The sequence below is a fragment of the Cygnus olor genome, chromosome 5, assembly GCF_009769625.2.
Source record: "Cygnus olor isolate bCygOlo1 chromosome 5, bCygOlo1.pri.v2, whole genome shotgun sequence".
NCBI lineage: Eukaryota > Metazoa > Chordata > Aves > Anseriformes > Anatidae > Cygnus > Cygnus olor.
The window spans coordinates 62087803-62097157 of NC_049173.1; the positions used below are offsets into that span (position 1 = coordinate 62087803).

General features: G+C 36.1%; 1 long non-coding RNA gene across 1 annotated transcript; it reads left to right on the plus strand.

Moving 5' to 3' along the window:
• The first annotated feature begins 1025 nt into the window (after positions 1-1025).
• On the plus strand, positions 1026-3169 carry LOC121071422. Its single transcript, XR_005820589.1, has 2 exons — positions 1026-1112; positions 2283-3169. It is a non-coding gene; the product is annotated as an uncharacterized LOC121071422 (long non-coding RNA).
• The last annotated feature ends 6186 nt before the right edge of the window (positions 3170-9355 follow it).

Sequence of the window (9355 nt, forward strand, 5' to 3'; positions counted from 1 at the left end):
CTCCTACTGATATTTAGAGCATATAGAAGTAGACATTCTAATTGAAAATACAAATGGATGGTAACAAATGTTAGCCAGTTGCTGGTCTGATATCCCTGTTCAGCCTACTCCTAGTTCAAATTAGCTACAACACAAAAGGATTTAACTTTTTTTTTTTTTTTTAAACAGGAATAACAAAGCCCTAAACCGTGAAAACACTAAAGAAAGCCATTCATGGGGTTAGAAGCAATTTCAGAACTTTATCCTCAAATCCTCTTAACGCCAGAGGTGCCCACAAGCTGTATGAACTTTCACGATCTACATCATCACCCAAACAACTTGAAAAGCTGTTGCCATTTTTAGATAATTAATACACTAAAACAAGTTATGTTTGTTTTTCTCTGGGTGTCCATTATGGAATCTGTTGCTGTTATCCAATACAACAGCCGGGTATAATTTACTTGTGGCTTATCTGGCAGTTTACCGGAATAGAATTTAGACACATTCTTAAGAGGTGTTGGAAAATAGTTAACATGAAAGTAACCCTGTAAGTAGAGAGTGTTTGATGTTTTGGCTGAGTTGTGAAGTGCATTTATATGGTAACTGATCAATGGTATAAATTCATACCAGTTCATATCAAACTGATTTAAAACACAAAGAATGTAATGTGCATTTATACTGTTCTACCCAACCTGTGGGACTCCAACCACTGCTACTAGCCTGGATCGTTCACAGGATAGCAAAATACCACCAGATTATCAATAGTTGCAGTGTTTACCCAGCTAGCACCTTAATGGGATAGCACAGAGATTTGGTGAACACTCTGCCCACTCACATACTTGATGTTCCAGTCCTACTCTTTCACTGGGCAGATAGTGTCCAGCTATGTTGAATGTTGTACTATGTTGTACTGAGCAGTGTAATGGCTTTGAGTTCTACTGTGTTCTACTAAATGCTGAAAATGTCACTTGTGCACTTCCACAATGACAGCACTATTTTACAGTGACAGTGGTTTAATTTTAACAGATTTGTATGTGTTTTGCCAGAAAGAATTTACTTTGTTTCTTGCCTGAAAGAATTTCCTGTGTCCATGTTAAGACTGGGGTCAGGAGTTGCGAATGGGGAGTCGATGAGTAAGTAGATACCAACATTCACCTAAGTCCTTCTGTAAAGCTAGTCTACAAGTCAGTGCTGTACATGAAAAGCACAGCAAAGCTCTTTGGCAGTCTTAAAAACTCTACTTGAAGAGGACTGTGCCAAGAGTGGTGAAAAGCAAGTGCTTTTGCAAGACAATGTGGTCAGTACTTTAGCCACATAGAAACATAGAATCATTTGGGTTGGAAAAGACCTCTAAGATCACAAAGCACACAGATGTACTTTGTCTCCTAGAGTTTCTTTGCCTCCTAGAACTGACCAATGGTATAAATTCATACCAATTCATATCAAAGAGATTTAAAACACAGAGAATGTAATGTACTTCTGGTTGGCACATTCATGGCTGACATGAAGTGCAGCCCTATTAGCCATAAAGATTAATTACCATTTGATTTTTAAGGGCCAAGGCTCAGAAGGTCAAGAGAAAGACTGGCCCATGACTTCTAATTAGCAATGATGGAAAAGATCTGTCCCACTCAAGGCAAGAGATTTAGAAGTTAATTCAACAGAAATACGTTATGTTTCTGAATACTAGTGAATAAATATGCCAAAGTATTAGTAAAGCACATTTTGAAAAGACACCCATATGTCTGAAATGAAAATATGTTTATATTTAAAAGATGCTGTAAAACATTTTTGTTTTGTAAAACACACTTCTTATAAAAGGAATATGGCATATAAACACAAACACATACATACACACACATCTGCACACGCATACTTCCCAAACCCATAAGATGTCTGTTTGAAAGATGTCATTTCTTTCAGTGACTTCAAGTTTCTTCAAGGCAGAAAACTATGGAAGATACAATATAGCTGAACATCTGTCTTGTCATGTAGGCAGATATTAGGATTAAATTAACTAGAAATGAATAGAATGATATATGACAGGGTGCAGATGTCCCAGCCACAGTGTGATAATTTCATTACAAAACTATTTAATGAATTCCATATATTACAGAAATACAAATATACCACTTTAGGTAATTGTGATGAAAAGGTATAATATGGAATGGATAAACAGATGGTGTACCCAAAGGCATTTTTCATTCACTATTGCTCTTTAGTCATTTTGAAATAACTTTATTTGGTTTACTTTAAGTCTATTATAACATCCTTTCTTTTATTTTATTTTTTTTTTCTCTTAGCTCTTCTGAATCTGGATTGCATGAGGAGCATTAAGGACCATTCTGCATGTCTGCTTTCCTGATAGATTGGTTAGCTCCCATTTTATTTTATATGCTGTACATTGCTATGCTACATCTAAAGCCAACATTTCCGTGACTTCAGAACAAATTGGATTGATTCTAGAAGCCTTTTGGCTTTATGTAGTTTCTAAATTGGCACATGCTGCATCTGTGCTACTTGAATTAACAGAACTGTTCATATTTTACCACAGATTATTGGCAAATTTTCCTTTATTACTTGCAAATGGGTACTTTGGATAGTGTGTGAGATTCAGTCAAGTCCTATCCATTTCTAACAGGCATATTAAAACATGATTATATGAGGCTATATTTTATGATACAAATGATGATTTGACCATCCTGAAAAATAAAATACCTTTTTTATATCTAGCAACAAGTGTTTTTAAGTGCTGTATATAGTTAAATGTACAACAGGACATTCCATTACTGTTATTTGGAGTGTGTAGTCAGCCCTTTACCTCCATTTCTGTCCAAAGCCAAACTGCATGGAGACCAATAACAGAGGGGCTACACGTAGAAACTTCATACCTACAAACTGTACCCATATATGCCTGTGCTTTTAAACCATGTATATGTACTTAGAGGCTGGACTGAGGCCCATACCAAAATGCAAACTTTCAGTTCTGCTGTTAGCTGTAGATTATTTAGCTAGTATCACATCAACCTAGGAAGTAAGAGCAAAACATTTTCAAATGGTGTGATTTAAAAAAAATCTAAAGTAAACTATTATTTTTTTCAGTGTTATTTTCTTGATTCATATTCTAGTATCATAGCAATAATATCTGTAGCATTGGTGTTCACTTGCAATAAAACAGCTTCTGAGGTTATCCGATGTTTCAGCTTCAATTCAGCATTTAATCACCCGCAGAAGATATTTATTGCCTTGCATTTTCTAATGCCATGAACGTTACCTCTTAATTATTAACCACGTCTCTAAACTTATGTCCATCTTTTAAGAAAAAAAAAATCTTTAGTAATAGAAACAAAACATGGGTGCGTTGTCAGCCAATTTTATTTCTTTTCTAAAGCAAATCGATGACTAAATATGGCAGTATTTTTGGTAGCACCAGGAGAAACACACGCAAGTACCCCACACATTTCAGTCACTGCTGCAGTGGTTGGTTTTATTGCTAGTTTTAATCGCTTTAATTCAATACAGTTTATATAGTGGTTTGATGAAGTTGCTAGTATCAAGTTCAAGTTCCAGTACATTAAAATGTTAACACACTGGTTACTTAATTTTGACTTAGAATCTCTCTTCGTTTCAGTTTCAATGTTGTGGTTATTTTTTTCTATTTCTTAAGCTTTCAAATGAAGCTAATCTACTTAGAGGCATATGTTTTTAAATATGGAGATAGCACAGTTCATTTTCTCATGATGAAAGGCATATTTTAGATAATCATTTTTTTCCAAACAGATGCCCAGTTTATCTCACTTAAATCAACTGTTTCTGACTGGACCAATTCCTGGATGAGTTAATTGAGCATGGCTAAACCCAAAATGCTGGCCTAATCAAGGAAATAGGAAGAGGTGATGACTATGAAGATTCTCAGCTTTCAGTAAAGGTGTTTAGTTGTTTACTTATATTCTCACAACAGAAGGAATGTAACAAACGCAGCCCAGTGGAAATAATTCTGGATAATCTCACTCCATTACTTTCGGTGAAATTGAGTCTGCTCACTCTACCCTAGTGAACCAGCATCTCAGGGAAACACAAAAGTAATATTCATGCAATACAAAATAAGTGACAGAAGGAAAGGCAGACTGAAAGCTGTATGTCTTTAGCATTCAATTTATATTAGTAGTCCACCATTATTGCATAAACCTCCCAATGCCTATACTCAGCACAAGAAATCTGTGTTATTGGGAATGCTGTTCATTAATACCAAGCAAATGCCCTGCTGTCTTTGCACACATCGCAGCTGTTCACTTGTTCATTTTTCAGACTTGAAAATATTAGTTTGGAGAATGCTGATGTCTTGTTTGACTTTTTATTTTCCTCCTCCTATGGAGTCCTCTTTTGAGAAGCACGTACTAAAAGAAAATCAGATTCTTGGGTACCTTAGCTATAAAAGAGGGTAAGTTTCTAGCCTCAGTGCTTTGAATATTCTCTTCTCTCACCTTCTGTGATATAGTTCATAGGCAGACAGCCCATGGGACCATGTATGGAAATCTATCATCATTGCAGTCTTTGTGTGTGTGTGTGTATATATATATATATATATATATATATATATATATAAATAAAATAAATAAATATAAAAAAAGTAAGGTGGCCTCTGGAGCTGATGGTTGGAAAAGACTTGTTATGGGTCAGGAACTGTATGATGACTATTTTGGCTAATAATTTTGTACATATGTATAATTATACGACTGTTGAATTTTGTATTTTAGTATATCCAACTAAGATGATAATAGCTGATTCAGTTATTTCAAGTTACCCATTTTTTTCCTGAGGTCTTTATTTCCTAAATTGCACATTTGAAGTTGGCATTAATTTGAAGTAACTAAAAGGTGTCTTGTTCCAGAGCTTTTACTAGAGTATCAGTGACCACCGTTCTGTACAATATCCACCCGCAAACTAGTAATTTCAGTAGAAATTTACCAGTATCATTGCTGATGTGTCAATGGCAATGCAGGTGTAGTTAATTTGTACAATATAAGGGAAGAATTTGGTTCCTCTCTCTCTAATGAAATAACCAAGTCATGACATTCAAAAGTGTTCTGATGCCTGTGACCAAAATGAAAAGAATGACAAACCTCTAGCTCAATTAATAGACACAAACACATTTAGAACCTTTGAATGGATCCTTTTGGTCTCCTGCTGGAGGGCGCTGTGACTGCTACATGACACATAATATTATTCCTAGAGCTCATCTATTTTGATTTTGCATTTGAAGCACAGTCATAGAGTGATTAGCTATAAAAGTTCACGCCTTTCCTGTGCAGTAGCAGGCCTATTGTCAAAAAAAGCTCAGACTACAGGAGTCAAGCAACTCTGTCAGCATCTGATAGCCGCTAAAAGTGCAATCTACCTGGGATTATCATAATTCCACCACTCTGTGAAATTTTGATCTGTCTGAAGGTGAGAACTCTATCTCTGTGACATGTTAATATTCAGTTTTTAAAAAATGTGTTGTTTTTCTTTCAGAAAATAAAAGTGATGTGAACACTAGCAGTCTATTACTTGTAGACAAGTTAGCATAAGCAATACAGCATGTTTCTTTAGAAGAAAAATCTCAAAAACTTCGTTATTTCACAGACCTGCTATGGAGCAAGTACATTCACTATGGAATGGTTCTGCTGATAGAGAAGTATGTGAACAGATGCGTGTCTACAGTGAGCAGGATGGTTTTGAACTGCACAAACTGGTATTCTTCCTGTCCACTACCCTCTATTTGTAATTTTGGACTTTCAATGGATTTTATTTATTTATTTTTTACAAATTACTGAAAAAAGAAAGAAAGTAAGAAACAGAAATCCCCAGCCCATTATCCCCACCCCAAAACCCCAGCACTTGTTTAAGCAGACATGCAAGGAATAGGCTTACAGCTCATCCAGTCCAGTTTGTTGAACCAGGCAGTTCTACTGGGTAAGGAATCAGTAAAGATTTGGCATATAGGAAGAAGAAAAAAAAAGAGTAATTCTAGGAGATGATGACCTGCTGGGTCTAATTCTAGGAGATGATGACCTGCTGGGTCATATGAGGTTACCAATGAAACAAATTAATGGAATCACACCCCACATGAATCATAGAGAAGAATATGCTTATGAACATTTATTCATGAGCAAAGGCAAAAAACACTTTTTTTTTTTTTTTCTAGTTTGTTGTTGCTTGCAGAGACTGAAGTATTTGAACACACTCCTGAGGCTAATGATAAAAATACTAATAAACCTGGAGGTTTTGTTTTTAAATTTTGCTATTTTCCTGTGTGATTATTTATTATTGGTACTTACTTTCTTGATATTAATGAAGATAAGCTACAAAGTGGACTTGTCACCATGAATGAAAGTAGCACAGCTAGGCCTTAAAAGTGAATTTTTTTCCGAGCTGTTCCTAAATTAGACTGGTCAGGGTGTTGTATGTTAGCTACTATTTCTATTTATTACTGGTCTGGATGTCTTAATGATCTGCAGCCCAATAATAGTTTTGACTCTGTTCATAGATAATTCGTGACTACAAAAAATAGGCATAAATCATCAAAAGCTTTTGGCAGTGAATTCTTCATACAGCTGTATGGTTGTCTGCCTGTACATAGACGGCAAGTGAGTCCTAATCCTCTGTGAACACATGAACACTCCCAAATGAGGAGGGGTAGGGCACATATTGGCTAAAAGAAAGCATACTTTTCAGTGGTCACACTAAGTGGCGGTACTCAGAAATAAATATTATCTCAGCTCTATCTGGGTGCTTACAATAATGAAGACCTAAGACAGGGCTACTGACTGCAATAATATAATTGATTACAGATAAGCACAAAATATTTTTGCCATTCTGAAGAAAATGTAATAGTACTATAGTTACCACATTTCTTCATTTCTTCTCTCTCCCCCACCCCATTCCCTCCAAATAGGAAGTCAATCATAAACATCACACACATTTTTTTTCAATGAAAATGTTGATGAAATCAGTAAGTTGTCATGCCGCATCACCCCCCCCCCCCAAAAAAAAAAAAAAAATCGGTATTCATTACTTCATTTCAGCACTGTATGACAACCAGACAGGTTGCATGTTAATCCTTAAAGCCTCATTAGTGTTGTAGTGTCACCAAGTTTACTATGATAATTTCAGTTATTAATTTCATATATAAACTCAAGTCAGAGCAACTGACTTGCAGTATCTACCCCATATGGCCTGGCCTGGCTTAGCTATTATGGTGGAAATAGGCATTAGTATCTTTGTTGGCTAGCTGTGAGATGAGAGCCCTTTTTCACCTTAAGAGAGATGTTTCCATACTCTCCAGTAGGCTTTGTGGGTGCTCAATAACTCTAAAAAGGTCACTGAATAGTTAATATGCTATTAAAGCTATGGATACATACTTTACCTTTTTCATCAATACAGCAAGGCAGATTTTCTTCTCAATTACCGTATTATAGCAAATTTTACAGTCATGCTGTGTGTCATTTTGGCAAAATGATAGTAGTACTGTATGGATGTTTAAACTTTATTTTTGCATCCTTGACTTATTTATTTATGCACGTGAGCTATCTTTCATGACTTTTAATCTAAAGACTGGGTTTACAAAATACCAGCACATCTGCAATGACCAATAAGGCTGAAGCAACAGTATGAAAGGAGCTAATGTTGAATATTTGTAAGCTCTGTTGAGTTTGTGTCTCATCTGAGGCATTGTTGCATAAAATGCATTTCATGTTTTGAGAAAAACTATTACTACAGTCTTTAGTTATTTTTATGGCAGACCAGGGGGACCATTGGGAATAGTGTGATTTCTAAGTTTTCTGGTAGGAATACTTCCCAGTATAAGTGGTGAGATACACACCTATAAGTCTTTATTCATTTATCGCATGCAATTCTCTAAGAAAGAAAGGACTTATCCTATAGTGAAAACATTGATTATATGTAGAGCTAATCACAGATTAAATTTAAATAGTTTGTATGTAAAATTACTTTTCTCTAATAGTATAGTAGTTCAGTTAGCTATATGGCAGATTCACTGGTATTCTGGACACTGAAGAATTATTAAGCTGAAAAAAAAACAATGAAGCAGAGCAGTGACTACATTCTAAGCTTTGCAGTAAATAGATACTCTCAGTTCAGGAGCTTTAGTTTGGAATGAGCAATTGTGTTTCAGTAGGTGTGTTTATCTTTTTTTTTTTTTTAAGTACAGAGACTGACAGAGACATAAAAGACCTTTAGATGAGCCATTAGGTAATTAGGCCTGATCCATGTCAGTGCTATCAAAAGAAGTCTTTCAGCTCATTTTAGGGAGACTTGGATGAGGATCTTAGGATCAGTATCTATCTGAGCTGTGTTTATATAGTAGCCTCCATGGTGTGTGTTTAGTGAAAGGCCTAAGTACACTTCCGGGTGCTTAAAAAATAGTAATTGCTGCACAGAGAGCAGAGAGCTACCTGTATTACAGAGAGCTACCTGTAATACTAGTAAAACTAGTAGCAGTAGTAAAGACATAACTGTTGAACAATAAGGACTCACACAAAAGCAGTGGAGTAAAAATGATTCCAGCAAACCATGATCAGAGTGATAGTCTTGCTCTAAAAGTCATTCTAGTCAAGAGATGCAGAACTCTGACTTTCAGATAAACTCCTCTAAGAGCCTGAACTAGTGGTATTCAAACGAGCATTATGTAAGGAAAATCATAACAAGGCTGTGAATTCTAGCACAATTGCAGCTATGTTAATTTAAGTTAATTTAAGCTGAATTCAGAGAGCAAACCCAGAGACTATTCAGTATAGGGGCTCATTTACTCTTCCCACTACCTGTAACCAACATACACCTGGTGTGTGTTCCTCCCCCATGTATTCTCTCCGGAGAACTATGAAATTTGACTCAGCCTTTTTTATGGTACAAAAGCTAGAAAAAAGATTTTTTTTTCCTTTTTATTGCAATACATTTAATGTATATCTTTGAGGTCCCTACACTTCCACCATCACTGCTAGCTTGCAGTAGGCAGCAAAGACAGTGGCAGATGCCTATGATCCTTCATTCTATATAATCTCAAAAATGTGCCCTCTTGGCCACACAACTGGGACCACACTGCTTGCCCATTCACCCTGTGCCCTCTTCCTTAGGATGCTTGCAAGTCCGACGGCGAGGACTTGTAAGCTGGGGAAGTAAGACAGTAGTCTGGAAAGAGCTATGAGGAGGAAGCTATGACAGCAGTGTGGCTTTGTAAAAAAAAATTAGTATCTTTTGGCCCAGACTATCTCTAGGAGCTGGCCATGTGGCATAAAACAAGGCCATTAGAATAACCTGTCTCCAAACTGCTCTCACAGTCTTCCTATGCCAACCCTGGAAATAAAGCAGGTAGTAA